At 43.8% G+C, this 14,976-nt stretch overlaps 1 pseudogene; it reads right to left on the bottom strand.

The window, feature by feature from the left end:
* Window positions 1-1,295: 1,295 nt before the first annotated feature.
* LOC143975918 (protein mono-ADP-ribosyltransferase PARP14-like) overlaps window positions 1,296-14,976 on the bottom strand; it is a 173,995-nt pseudogene continuing 160,314 nt past the window's right edge.

The following is a 14,976-nucleotide window of genomic DNA, read 5'->3' as shown; positions in this document are numbered from 1 at the left end:
AAGAACTACATAAACCTGTTTTATGTACTGGGACAGTTACCACAATTGTTGCAATGCCTTCAGGAATTTGGCAAGGACATTTTTAAAGTGCCAATCCCACCAGAAAGATGCTTTATTGAATTACACCCATAATCTCTAGCAGTGGAGGGCAAGGTCATCAAAGATCTCTATGTCAGAACTGGATAGATTAGTCTTTGTGTGACAGTAAATGCTCAAACTAGTGCAAAACAGCCAGCCTTCTTTTTATTTTGAGTCCAAATGGGGGGAACATACTGTAGGTTAGGCATGGAGTGAAGAAGGCTCCCCCTGTCTAAGAGCGGGTTCATACCAGCATGCTATTATTTGGATGCAGCAAAATTTAGCCATAGTTTACACATAGTTTTATGTACGCTCCCATTGACTTCTATTAGACCGTACATTTTCAGGAAAGTGCATCAAAGTCGTGCATGCTCCATCTTTAATGCACTTTCAAAGCAGTCTAATAGAAGTCAACCACATGTAAAACACGGACACAATCGACCTGCAGTCAAACTGCAGCCCAACAACACTTGGAGTAAAGCAAGCCATCATGAAGAATGCCTCCCAATTTTCACCTGCCTATAAGTCATAAACTTCGAGGCAGCTGCACGGGATATGAGTTGGTTTTTCTCTGTCGCTGATCTCATGTGGAAAACACCTTGGCAAGTTGGCTTCCATTTCCAAGGATTGAAAACTATAAACTTTTAAATGTCTACTCAATTGTGTATCAGGTTTTATTTATTCGTTCATATTTGGTTTAGCCCTTGCACATCCCAAGAAATTCTCAGATGGGTCATGTCAATGGGTATTCATTGCTGGCTTACAGGTTGCATAGACAGCAATTCTGCTTCAAAAACCCTCCAATTTAAAGCTTCTGTACATAGCAGCTGGTGTCCATTATATTAGGACAACAAAAGAAAAACTATTTAAGGCCTGGTTCACACTTATGCATTTTTGTTTAGTGCGTTTTCAGTTTTGCAGAAACACACTACAGTCCATTTAACATGGTTTCCTATGGATAACGTTCACATCTGTGCATTTAATGCAAAAGGCCAGGGACATTTTCGGGTTCCATAGACTTCAATGGATCAAGAATATGTATGAAAAAACGCAAAATGCACCTGGAATATGCAAACTGCAATCCACATAGGTGTGAACCAGGCCTAAAAGCTAGCAGAAAAGGACATTCCTGCATATATCATTTCCTCCTGCAGCTATCACAGGCTTGCTTTGCATTCAGGTCAATTATATATTTCGGGCTGGTTAAAAAGAAGTAGTACAGACATTTTATACTCTACATCGCTCAGGGTTTAAATTTAATCAGGTATTCTGGATATGCATGGTCATCATGAAACACAACAAAATATGTTATAGCTTGTATGTTGTCCACAATAGAATCATAGCGTTGGTCTTTGGTCTGTCCATTGATATATGGCGGCTCCCGGAGGGACTGGTCTCCTTTACAATATCTTCCGATAATTAGAGCAGCTTGGAAGACATGCTTGTATCCATCCTTGTCTGGAACTGAATACTTGTCATTGCAAAAGTAATCGGACTTAACAGCAAAATAAGTCCCATAGCCACAAACTGTACCTGATGATTAAGAGGAAAAAAAAAAATGGAAGTAACTTTAAATCTATTTTTCAATATGCTTGGTATGTCTTTTGTATACAGTCCTTTTGTAGAAGAACTTTTGTGACGCTGTTGCAAAGTTACTTTCCTGGAGATCCTGGGGCAGGCTGATACTAAGCTTCCATGCTGCAACTAGCAGCTCTGTTGTCATCCTGTCCTGCAAGCTCTTGGGCTTTTGGGCTGCTTCTATCTGAAAGACTTGATAAGAATCCCAACAGACAAACTGAGAAGTTCACAAAGCAGGACAACAGTGCTGCTGCTAATTGCGATGCAATGATTAAAGCGGAGGTCCACCCTAAAATGGACCTCCGCTCATCGGAATCCCCCCCCCCTCCGGCGCCACAATTGGCACCTTTCAGGGGGGAGGGGGGTGCAGTTACCTGGATAATCCAGGTAACTGCACCCACTTCCGGGATAGCTGTCTGCGGAAAGGGGCGTAGATTACGCCCCTTTCCGCAACTGCCCGTCCCTTTGCGCAAGTGCCCCGCTGCCTGCTGGGAAACACACAGTTCCCAGAGGCAGCGGGGACCGTCCGGATTGCGCCGCTCAGGTCACGCATGCGCAGTAGGGAACCGGGAAATGAACCCGAAAGGCTCCATTTCCTGATTCCCATACCCAAGATGGCGGCAGCAGCACCCGAGTGTCGATCTAGAGATCGGCTTCGGGTGCCGACATCGCGGGCGCGCTGGACAGGTAAGTGTCACCATTTTAAAAGTCAGCAGCTGCAGTATTTGTAGCTGCTGACTTTAAAAAAAAAAAAAAAACGCGGAGTCCCGGCGGACTCCCGCTTTAAGCATTGTCAGTCTGACAAAGGAAATGTTGTGACCGGCAGGATCTCCAGGTAGCAAACTTTGTAAGATTCACAAACATTTATGGTTTATGATCACAGAATACACTTTTCATTTTTATAACAGCAGCAATGTAATTACAATACAAAGATAGTTATTATTGACAAACAAACTTGAAAAAAATCCTTGCTTGGTATGAGTTCTGCCTGGCTATTGGCCATCTTTCAACACTTTCTCCGCATGCTTTGCAGCTTCTGCTCTGCCGTTTACTTTCTGTTTCTAAGGACTACATCTCCCATGGCAGGGGTTGACAAATTTGCTTTGAATTTAGAGCCAGTTAAAAAAGTTAGGAGCCAGTTTTTTTTTGTTTTTTTTAGAGTGGTATGGATTGTCAGCTCCCGGGGTAAGGCCACTCATTTTCACCCCCTATCCTAACTCACAATGGAGCACCCAGTCAATAACTCCAATGAAACGCTGTTACATCAGGGTTATGGGTTGACCAGAAAGAGTAAGGCTGGCAACAGATGGAACTGGCTGGCACTGGCAGGTGGCACTGGTTGCCACTGGCAGGCACGTGGATCTGCCAGATGGCACTGGCAGGTGACACTGGTTGGAACTGGCAGGTGACACTATTGGCACTGGCAGGTGGCACTGGTTTGGAAGTGGCAGGTGGCCCTGGTTGGTGATGGCAGGTGGCCCTGGTTTACGGTGGTACTAGTTGTCACTGGCAGATGGCACTGATTGGCGGTGGCACTGGTGTTGGCAGGTGGCACTGGTTGGCGGTGGCACTGGCAGGTGGCACGTTGCACTGATTGGTAGTGGCACTGGTTGGCACTGGCAGGTGGCACTGATTGGTCGATGGCAGGTGGCACTGGCAGGTGGCACTGGTTGGCATTGGCAGGTGACACTGGTTTGAAAGTGGCAGGTGGTACTGGCGGTGGCACATGGCACTGATTGGCAGGTGGCACTGGTTTGGAAGTGGCAGGTGGCCCTGATTGGCGGTGGCACTAGTTGTCACTGGCAGGTGGCACTGATTGGCGGTGGCACTGGTTGGTGTTGGCAGGTGGCACTGGTTGGCGGGGGGCACTAGTTGGCACTGATTGGTGGTGGCACTGGCAGGTGGCACTGATTGGTGGTGGCAGGTGTCACTGGTGGTGGCAGGTGGCACTGGTAGGTGGTGGCAGGTGGCACTGGTAGGTGGTGGCAGGTGGCACTGGTAGGCACTGGCAGGTTGCACTGATTGGCGGTGGCAGATGGCACTGGCAGGTGGCACTGATTGGGACTGGTAGGTGGTGGCAGGTGGCACTGGTAGGTGGTGGCAGGTGGCACTGATTGGTGGTGGCACTGGCAGGTGGCACTGATTGGAGTTGGCACTGGCAGATGGCACTGGCAATTGGCACTGGTAGGTTTCACATGGAGCACTCTGTTACTGAAATGTAAGAGGAGCTGTCAGAATTGAGCTTAATGTTGGAATGGGCGGAACCCAGCCGGGTGGGCGGGACTCAGCTGCTATCAAACACAGTCAACGATTGGGCTGCTTAAGAAAAAGGGCGGGTCACATACACGTACTGGCCCGCCCAGATCCCATTGGCTGGTGTTTGATAGCTGCCGGGTCCCGCCCACCCCGACATCAAGCTGAAATCTGACAGATCCTCCTCTCTCCGTTGTTCGTCAGTTTCACACACTTAGCGCAGCGCCGCTGAGTGTGGAGGAGGGAGGAGGACGGCAGTCAGTGTTCATGCGCTGCATGTCTGGGGCATCAATAGTGAGTGGGCTGGTGGCAGCTTAGGCGCCAGGTTGCGATTTCTGGTCGCATTGGCGACCTGGCGCCTGGGGTTTGTCGAGCCCTGTCCCATGGTACCTTGCTGTCGGCAAGATGTGATTCCTGTACTGACTCTGCCTCCTGAAACTCCTCCTCTCAGCACCTCTGAAGGCAGGCTCTGTGACACAGCAGTGTCTATCAGCAGGGATTAGTGAATATTTGTCACAGTAATAAGGAGGTGAATATGTGATTAAAGTCACAGAGTAAGGCCTATGTACACTGCTGCTGGCAAATGGACATTTAAGAGCAGTTGGGCATTTTTTTTTCAGCTGTCCCTGAACTTTCCTCTAGGTTATCTTATCAGTACATGTACACAGGGTCATTTATAGTGGTTTCTAGGCAGTTGAGTTTAGAAGCTTTTTTTGGAACGCAAAAAAAAAATGGGTTCAGAGGCATTTGAAACACCAATTGCCTGTAACAGCTTGTAAATGCTGCTAAACGTGGTAACTCATTTTAACAAAACAAAAAAAAAAAAAATATATATATATATATATATATATATATTTTTTTTCAAATGCTTCTAGGTGCAAACGCCACTAAACGCGGCATGTAAACGTGGCTAAAAGACCGTTTTTAGACGCCGGTTTCTTGCTGTCAAGTTAAATCTTTCAGGAGAGGTTGAACAACGTCCCGTCTACATGAAGCCTTAGGCCGCGTACACACGGGCGGACTGTCTGCCCAACTAAGTTCGTCAGACAATCCGACAGACAGTCCGTTCAAAATTTGAATGAACGGACTTGACCACACACGATGAGCAGACAGTCCGCTGAAAGCGTGCGCGATGACGTCTACAGCACGTACGACGGGACTAGAAAAACGACGTCCTATACACTGCAATGCAACCTTCGGCCGTGTAAATCCTTTCTGAGCATGCGCCATACTTAGTCCGTCCAACTTGCCTACACACGAGCGGACTGTCCGCTGAAACCAAGTTTGGACGGACAAAATCAAGTTTGAACGGACTGTCTTACGGAAATTCCGTAAGACTTTGTTCGTCAGACTGTCCGCTGAAAAAGTCCGCTGAAGCCCACACACGAGCGGATTGTCCGCTGAAACACTGTTCAGCGGACTAAGTTGGGCAGACAGTCCGCCCGTGTGTACGCGGCCTAAGTTGACAAATTTCAACTTCATTCACAGTTATAGGAGTAGGCTAGAAACAACTGAAATACAATGCAGGATATCAATATATGAGTTTTATATTTTGCCCATAGTATACAATTTAGGAAACGGCATACAGTAAGACATGATGATTAACAAGAAAAAAAAAGGTGGTTGGAATCCACAGTAGTTGATCACTATAGGGCACTCTTTCTTGCCGCTGGGTTGAATGAAAAAAAGAAAAGAAAAAAAAAAAACAACTCAGTGTGTAGCAGGCTTTACTCTATACAAAATGAAAAAGTCTTGCCTTTGATTCTTCGGTCTCCTGCATTGATAAGTAGTTTGTAGGGCAGTAAGGATACAGCCAACTGACAGTCTGGTACATTTGTGTTTGGCTTTCCCATTATTGCTCTGAATTCTTTTAATCTGATTAATCCCATTAATAAATGCAATTTCTTCCTTCCTGCCTCTGCAGTTTTGTCAGTGCCATCTGCCAGTGCCAACCATTAATGCCATCTGTCAGTGCCCACCATCAGTGCTGCATATCAGTGCCACCTAATGCTATCAGTGTTCATCAGTGCTGCATATCAGTGACGCCTAATCTGTAGTGTGCTTTGAAAACTGTCACATAACATTAAAAAAAGTATCAGTAATCGGTATCAGCAAGTACTTGGGAAAAAAAAAAAGTATCAGTACTTGTACTCGGTCTTAAAAAAGTGGTATCGGGACAACCCTGGTATGAATGCTTGTTGGCATACAGACTTGATGAGAAATTGGGAACCACAGATGGGAAAACCATACCCAGCTTTTTGCAGTCTAAGCAGAGAGTAAATCTATCTGCATATGAGGCCTATAATAGATTTTTGAAAACTGACAAAGAGCCTTGCATGGGTTTGTCATTTTGTCCAGGTGACCATTTTCTTTGGTACAGTGAACAGAGATTCAACATTTTGTCATAGGAACAAGAAGTGAGGAAAAATTGGTGAATGTGGACACCCATCACAGAGAGATGCTTAAGGTCCCATTCACACTCACAGTGCCCCTTTACATCAGCTGTCCCCATCACAGTTCCCTCCCATGCTGATGGGCGATAGGCAGAGAAGGCTTAAAGCAGAGTTCCACCCAAAAGTGGAACTGCTATAAGCACTCCTCGCCCCCTGACATGCCACATTTGGCATGTCATTTTTGGGGGGAGGAAATGGGTACCTAGTTTTGACAGGTACCCAGCTCCCACTTCCTGCTCTGGTCACCTTGCTGCCTTCTCCTCCTCCTTCCCCCCCAGGCAACTCCTCTTCTCCCCCTCCCTCTTTTCAATCTTCTGGGACACGTGACAGGTCCCAGAAGATTGCCTGGCCACTAAGAGAGCAGAGCGACTCGTGCATGTGCAGTGCACACCTGGTTGTGAAGCCACAAGCTGTCACAGCAGGGTGCCCACACTTGCAATTCCGGTGCCGTGGAGAGGTGGGGGAGAGGGTGAGGCTTCAGGTGCCCGCATTGCTGGCCCGTAGGACAGGTGAGTGTCTGTTTATTAAAAGTCAGCAGCTACACCTTTTGTAGCTGCTGACTTTTAATAAACTTACAAACAAGTGGAACTCCGCTTTAAGGGCTGCATGGGTGTGTGATGGGGGTGTGCCTGGGCACACCCTAATCACCCCCTATGCATACCTCCCAAGTGCCCCAAATATGGTGGAATCACCCCGAGATTTCAATTGCCAATCCATGCTTAATCACTGACCCGTTCTGGCACTCAGCTCCTATCTTCTGTGCCTCCCCTACTGCTGTGTCTCCTCTGTAGCTGCCCGCAACAAGCACAGCTGTAGGGGAGGCACAGAAAGAGGGATTCCGTTTTTTATTCTTCCTGGGACTCTTCACAGTACTCAAGGTAGCGCAGCTTTGGCTCTTCCCCCCTTCTCCTATTCCCTTGTCCAATGGGTGGGGCTACGAGTAGTTGTAATTTAGCTCCACCCATTGGACCAGGGAAAAGGAGAAGGAGGAGAGTTGGAGCTGCAGTACCCCGAGTACTGTGAAGAGTCCAGGGAGGAGAACAGAAGTAAAAAGTGCAGAAGTGAGGCAGATAGTTACTTACTACTGCACTGTCACTGCTGACCCCTGACCTCTGCCTCTTAGTACTGACCTCTAAAATCTGCCTTAGTACTGGCCTCTGAACTCTGCCCCACCTAGCATTGACCTCTACCTCACTTAGCACTGATCTCTGAACTCTGCCTCACTTAGTACTGCCCCCTAACCTTTCCCTCACTTAGCACTGACCTCTGAACTCTGCCTCACTCAGCACTGACCTCTGTCTCACGTAGAAATGACCGCTAAACTCCTCCTCACTTAGCACTAACCTCCTCTGCCTCACTTAGTGCTGACCCCTAACCTCTGCTTTACTTAGCACTGACCTCTGCCTCACCTAGAACTGACCTTTGAACTTTGTAGTAAGTGACGCAGAGCTCAGAAGTGGCTCAAAGGTCAGTAGCAAGTGCAGCAGAGTTCCAGGGTCAGTAATAATTAAACAGAGTTTAGAGGTCAGTAGTAATGAAGGGTCAGCTTGGCTTTCAGATTAATGCAGAGCGGTTTACCCACACCATGGGTGCAGCACAGTGTACCCGCGGTTTTCGCATTGGGCTGCACACACCTATGCTTCAATCCTATTGTAAACACCGAAGGAGGAGCACCCACATGATACCACTAGTTAGGAAGGTTGCTACATAAAAAGCATATGTAATGAGGTGAAGAGAGGGGTAGAGGAGTTGGGCCAGTGTTATTAGACACTCCCAGAAGAGGAGAGGGTTAGGCGGGAAGGGACTGTGCTAGGGAACTGACTCTTTCTAGAGTAGTCAGGTTTTTTGGCAAGTTCAAAGGCACATTGCAAGTGAAAACATTTCATTTATGGAAAGTATAAAGCCTGCAAGTAAGCATTAAAAATATTTGATTGTTTGGTGTTTTTACCTTCAACTGTTTATGTTGCTGATAAGGTCTCTTTAAAATGTTAAGGGATTAAACATAAAATTATACATCTTTTCTGAGATTCTGCGCTCCTGGAATGCAAAGTTCTGAAATGTTAAAAAAAAGTGTGGCCTGCCTCTCCAATGCTTTTTTTTTTTTAAATAACAGGGTATTAGGCAGCTGTTGGTTCTGTCTAATGGAGCACGAGAAGTTGAATATTTACCATTTTTGCCACAATAAGTCCGGTTGAAACCTCCATGGCTGATATTGCAGATCTTATCTGCAGTTGTACCATGGTACAGGTGTCGTATATTTTCCAGGCCAGGATTTTTTTGATCCACCATCTGCTTGTTTAGTGAGAAACTCTGCCACAATTTCTTATTCTGAATTCTGGTTATCTATAAAAAATGACAATACAAAACATGGATGCTAACTGTTAAAGTCCAGCCCATCTCAAAATGTGTTTTTACAAGTCCAAAACTAACACTATTTTTGGCAATATGTGTCCACCAATAGTGGTCATAAAGAGAATTGTAACACCCTGACCAGGATCCAAGTTATATGATACACCAGTCCTACTTTACAGATCAAGTATAGAATCTATGAACACCATTCATCATAGCTCCACATGCTCAATACGGTGCTGGGTGTTCATAGGTTCCATATCCATATGGTCACATAGGGAGTTGGTGGGGGGCAGATTTGAGTTCTTGCACCTAGTCTTTGAACATCGGGATTTGGTTCCACAAGAGGGCCAGTCCCTTCAAATGTTGGACAGTTGAAAGGTATGAAGTTACCAGTGGTGGGCCATCAGAGCCAGCAAAGCCTTTTCTGCTGGCCTAAACACTACCTAAACTATCACAATCACTGGACTTGTTTTAATATATTTCTATCAATGTGTATTAAATTATTCCCAATAGTTTATCCTCCTCATTTCATAGCTTTTCTCTTGGTTGTACTGCTTCCAGTAGTTTAGATGTTAGAGCTTTTATCAAATCATATTTCAGCCATGCAAACCGATGGTGCCATATAAATCTCGAATAATAATAATAGCCATAATTGCCAAGGTCTAAGAAATCTGCCTTGAAGCCTTCAGAATCAACGGTGCTGGCTCCTGTACCTTACAATAAATGGCAACGAAACTGTTGCTTTAACTAATTTTGAGTTGGTGACACTGGGGCCATCTATCAGGCGTACAATAACTTATGTCACAAGGCTTTAATGCAGATTTATTTGATACTGTTAACACATAATAGCTATCATGGCTGAAATAGGATTGGATAAAAGCTCTAACATAAAACATACGCTACTGAAAGCTAGAGGTCGACCGATATGGGTTTTTCTCTGGCCGATGCCGATATTTAGAAATCATGGCGGCCGATAGCCGATATATGATGCCAATTTTTTTGGGCCGATATGTTAGGCCGATTTTATTTTATTTATTTTTTTTTTCCTTTTTTTTTTTTAATTCCCCTTGATCTAACACACCTTTCCCACTGGGGTGTTTTTCAGGCGCTTTTGGGCTAAAAATAGCGCCTGTAAAGTGCTGTCTGTGTGAAAGACAGAGTGCTTTCACACTGAGGCGATGCGCTGGCAGGATCTTAAAAAAAAGTCCTGCAAGCAGCACGTTTGGAGTGCCCATTGATATGAATGGGCACCACTGCCGAAGCGCATGCAATGCGATTTGGCAGCAGTGCTTCATGGGCGCATTTAACCTCTTCCTTGGCCGCTAGCTGGGTTAGATGTGCCCCACTAGCAGCCAAATAGCACCGCTAAAATGATGGTAAAGAGCCGCTAAAACTTGCGTTTTACCATCAACGCCTGCCCGCTCCAGTGTGAAAGCAGCCTTCATAAGTGATACAGAAAATTTGTTACATTTAAACATTTATTAAACAAAACAAACCTCCAATCAGTTTACTTGTATGTATGATTTAGATAAAAAAAAAAAACTATATATTAAATAAAAACAGGTAGTCAAAACTTTTGGACGAAAAAAAAAAAATGGGCTAACTTTACTGTTTTTATTTTATTTTTTAAATAGTGTATTTTTTTCCCCAAAAAATGCATTTGAAAGACCTCTGTGCAAATGCCGTGTGACAAAAAATATTGAAACAACCGCTATTTTATTCCCTAGGATCTCTGCTAAAAAAATATATATAATTTTTTGGGGGGTCTAAGTGATTTTCTGGCAGAAAATACAGGATTTTTATTTGTAAGCAACAAGTGCCAGAAAAGATTTAGTCTTTAAATGGTTAAACTGAGAACTTCTACACACTGAGATGACTTCATTCATTCAGTGTAAACATTGTATCATTTTGTTCTTTTCTTGGCAGCCTGCCCAGAGAGGAGGAAAGACGTTTCTATGGCAACTTACACTGACTTCTATTAGAGAAGTCATTTCAAAGTCCCGCTGCAGTTCTATATCGGCTTTTTACCAGCACAATAGGCCGATGCCGATTAATTAAAAAACGGCAAATATCGGCCGGCCGATATATCGGTCGACCTCTACTGAAAGCCATGCAACCAAGAGAAAAGGTAAGTGAAGAGAATAGACTGGATGAAGGGAAGATTCTGGACAGCTGCACTCAAAATCAAATGTCTTCTTTTTTTTTTTTTTTTTTAAATAAACACGGATCACAGGACTGACGCGTTTCACGTTTTCAGAAGTGCTTAATCATAGCTAAAGAACCACAAACATTAACTGCAACATATACACACGGATATCTATTAAACATGTAACCCAAACCTGTGAATAAATTACTCTAATTAGAGTTAGTTGATAGGTGAAGTAGGTTGATTAATGTATAGCTAACATGTGTAGTTAAATGTCAGAGCCCCACTAATTATTCTAAAAGATAAAAAACAAACAAAAAAAAAAACAAACACAAAAATTTGTAAAAGTGGATGTGCATAAAAATAATAATAAATATATATTTTTTTATACATATGTTTGAAAAATTCTATCTGCAAAAACATTTAATGAAACATCCATTGAATATAATCAAACAATAAAAAATACTTAATGTTGGATATTAAACCAAAGTGCATACAGTGGGGCAAAAAAGTATTTATTCAGCCACCAATTGTGCAAGTTCTTCCACTTAAAAAGATGAGAGGCCTGTTACTGTCATCATAGGTATACCTCAACTATGAGAGACAAAATGTGGAAACAAATCCAGACAATCACAATCTGATTTTGTTAAAGAATTTATTTGCGAATTATGGTGGAAAATAAGTATTTGGTCACCTACAAACAAGCAAGATTTCTGGCTCTCACAGACCTGTATCTTCTTTAAGAGGATCATCTGTCCTCCACTCATTATCTGTATTAATGGCACCCGATTGAACTTGTTATCAGTATAAAAGACACCTGTCCACAACCTCAAACAGTCACTCTCCAAACTGCACTATGGTGAAGACCAAAGAGCTGTCGAAGGACACCAGAAACACAATTGTAGACCTGCACCAGGCTGGGAAGACTGAATCTGCAATAGGCAAGCAGCTTGGTGTGAAGAAATCAACTGTGGGAGCAATAATCAGAAAATGAAAGACATAAAAGACCACTGATAATCTCCATCGATCTGGGGCTCCATGCAAGATCTAACCCCGTGGGGTCAAAATGATCACAAGAACGGTGAGCAAAAATCCCAGAACCACACGGGAGGACCTAGTGAATTACCTGCAGAGAGCTGGGACCAACATAACAAAGACTACCATTAGTAACACACTATGCCACCAGGGACTCAGATCCTGCAGTGCCAGACTTGTCCCCCTGCTTAAGTCAGTACATGTCCGGGCCCGTCTGAGGTTTGCTAGAGAGCACTTGGATGACCCAGAAGAGGATTGGGAGAATGTCAGATGAAACTAAAGTAGAACTGTTTGGTAGAAACACAACTCGTTGTGTTTGGAGGAGAGAGAATGCTGAGTTGCAACCAAAGAACACCATATCTACTGTGAAGCATGGGGGTGGCAACATCATGCTTTGGGGCTGTTTCTCTGCAAAGGGAATAGGGCGACTGATCCGTGTACATGAAAGACTGAATGGGGCCATGTATCGTGAGATTTTGAGTGCAAACCTCCTCCCATCAGCAAGGGCATTGAAGATGAAATGTGACCGGGTCTTTCAGCATGACATTGATCCCAAACACACCGCCCGGGCAATGAAGGAATGAATTCGTAAAAAGCATTTGAAGGTCCTGGAGCGGCCTAGCCAGTCTCCAGATCTCAACCCCATAGAAAACCTTTGGAGGGAGTTGAAAGGCCGTGTTTCCCAGTGACAGCCCCAAACATCACTGCTCTAGAGGAGATCTGCATGGAGGAATGGGCCAACATACCAGCAACAGTGTGTGACAACCGTGTGAAGACTTACAGAAAACGTTTGACCTCTGTCATTGCCAACAAAGGATATATAACAAAGTATTGAGATGAAGTTTTGATATTGACCAAATACTTATGTAGCGGCCATAACCCTTTGTAGGGTGGCCTTAACGTTATGAGCTTACTGGTTACCTCCGCTTGGCTTGTTCTTCCACGTCTAGGGGTTCCCAGGGTTGAGACCCAACAACTTGGACACTGACACCAATAAAGTACTTTTGAACGTTTTTTTTTTGCAGGGGTAACATCCAACAACACAGTCTCGTATAGGAACAGAGGGCAAGGGTGAAGAACTCAGGCACCTTGAACTGCAGACATAACAGTCTCTAGTACCACCCAGAGAGTAGCCACTCGCAGCTGGGTGCTTCGAGGCTGAACAAATCTCTAGCCAGAGATTATGGCAGTCAGCACTTTAATTCAGAACTTGTAAAATCTCTGACCTTGAACAAGTTGTAACTGAAAGTGAACACAAACCTTTTTCCTCAGTACCTAGAACGTTCTCAGTCTCCTTGATAGTACTGGAAAAAGCGTGGATTTGTCAATGTCCTTCCCAACTCAGTAACCAGGCACTTCTCAGGATGCCAGCTGTTGGCTCTCCTCCGAAGATTCCTCCCCGGTCACTTTCACAAGCTGTGATGCCCTTCCAAGCCGAGAGCACACCCGGACACCTTGAATCCTCCCTCAGTTACTGCGCCTCAGACCAGCCGGTTCCTGAGACTCGGGAACAGACGAATCCCCACACCAGACCAGGCGGGTCTATATTGGGGGTAACCAACAGAAGCATGTTGCAGGATGTTGAACACCCTGTGACCCCTCGCGGGGCTACCCCGGTCCAGGAAACAAGAACAGACCACTCGGGCCTCACAAACTCTCCTCCTGAACACGTGACTTCAACATCTTAAGTACCCCTCCCCAGACTCCTCAGCAGGGCCCGGCACACCCACTGATTGGTTCAGAGGCAGCTGATACCCAAAACGTCCAACCAGGCCTGGTTCTGGCTTGTCATGTGCACCTCACTGTACACATGAGCAAGCAGAACCTAACACAGCCCATCCAAACTGATGTCAAAATGAACCTACATAATTAACCCTCAGAACCCCACTACTGTTCTGAGGCAAAAACTAAATTTACAATCGAATGACACTTTGTCCAAAATGTCATCCGCTACACTTATTTTCCGCCATAATTTGCAAATAAATTCTTTCAAAAATGAGACAATGTGATTGTCTGGATTTGTTTCCACATTTTGTCTCTCATAGTTGGTATACCTATGATGACAATTACAGGCCTGTCTCATCTTTTTAAGTGGGAGAACTTGCACAATTGGTGGCTAACTAAATACTTTTTTGCCCCACTGTATGTGTTGGAATAAAAATACTAGATATAAAATAGATCCATATAGATATTTATATAGTGTAGAATTTGAAAATTAGGACATGTATAAGTAGAAACCTGAACTACCATGAAAATAATGTATAACAAGGGTGAAAAATGTGAAGTGGTATGATGTAATGGTAAACGAACATTCGTGTCCATATAAACATGCGTATCTCCAGGAAAGGAACAATAAGCATGTGAGCATAGACATACATGTGCGTGAATATATAACAAAAAAAAACTATGTTTGAAGATATGAGAGCATGAAAATGCCAATGACCACACATCTACAGAGACATATATTAAACAAAGGATGCAAATGTATTCAAGAAGTTGTCTTGTGTCTGTGGCCTGTGTATAAATATGAAAACTTAATGAGTAAAACTCATTTCTAAAAAGGAGTATGGCTCATATATACTGTATATAGGAATAGAAGTGGCTTCTAGATGTAAATAATTCAGAAAATGGCTACTACATATAGAATTCTTATAATATTTTATACATAATTGAATGTACATAAACAGACATATCATTACTAAAACCTTGAATTTAAAACATTAGATATTATAAACAAATATCACACATATATGCACTAGATATAAATGTGCCTCCATGTCTATTTATCTGTCCAAGTGTCTTTTTTTAGCTCAAAAGTTTGTGTATGTATACTTGAAATGGACAACTATAGAAAGACACAGTGAATATAACATCCAGTTCGGCTTCATTTTTCTCTAAGAAATATATGTTGACATACTAAGAAATATGGCATATTGACCTCTACCCCAGACAAAATTGTATGAAAAATCGCATAGAAAATCACAAAGTCAAAAAAACAAAAAACAAAAACATAATTAATACCAGTAACCTGCTTGAAAATCGCACGTATATTACAAGGGAACAACCAAAAGTTGTAAAAAG

The sequence above is a fragment of the Lithobates pipiens genome, unplaced genomic scaffold (assembly GCF_037356315.1).
Source record: "Lithobates pipiens isolate NorthernLeopardFrog02 unplaced genomic scaffold, aLitPip1_a1.2 Scaffold_13, whole genome shotgun sequence".
NCBI lineage: Eukaryota > Metazoa > Chordata > Amphibia > Anura > Ranidae > Lithobates > Lithobates pipiens.
Note: the sequence above shows the minus strand (reverse complement) of the source record. Positions and strands in the feature narration are given on the sequence as shown.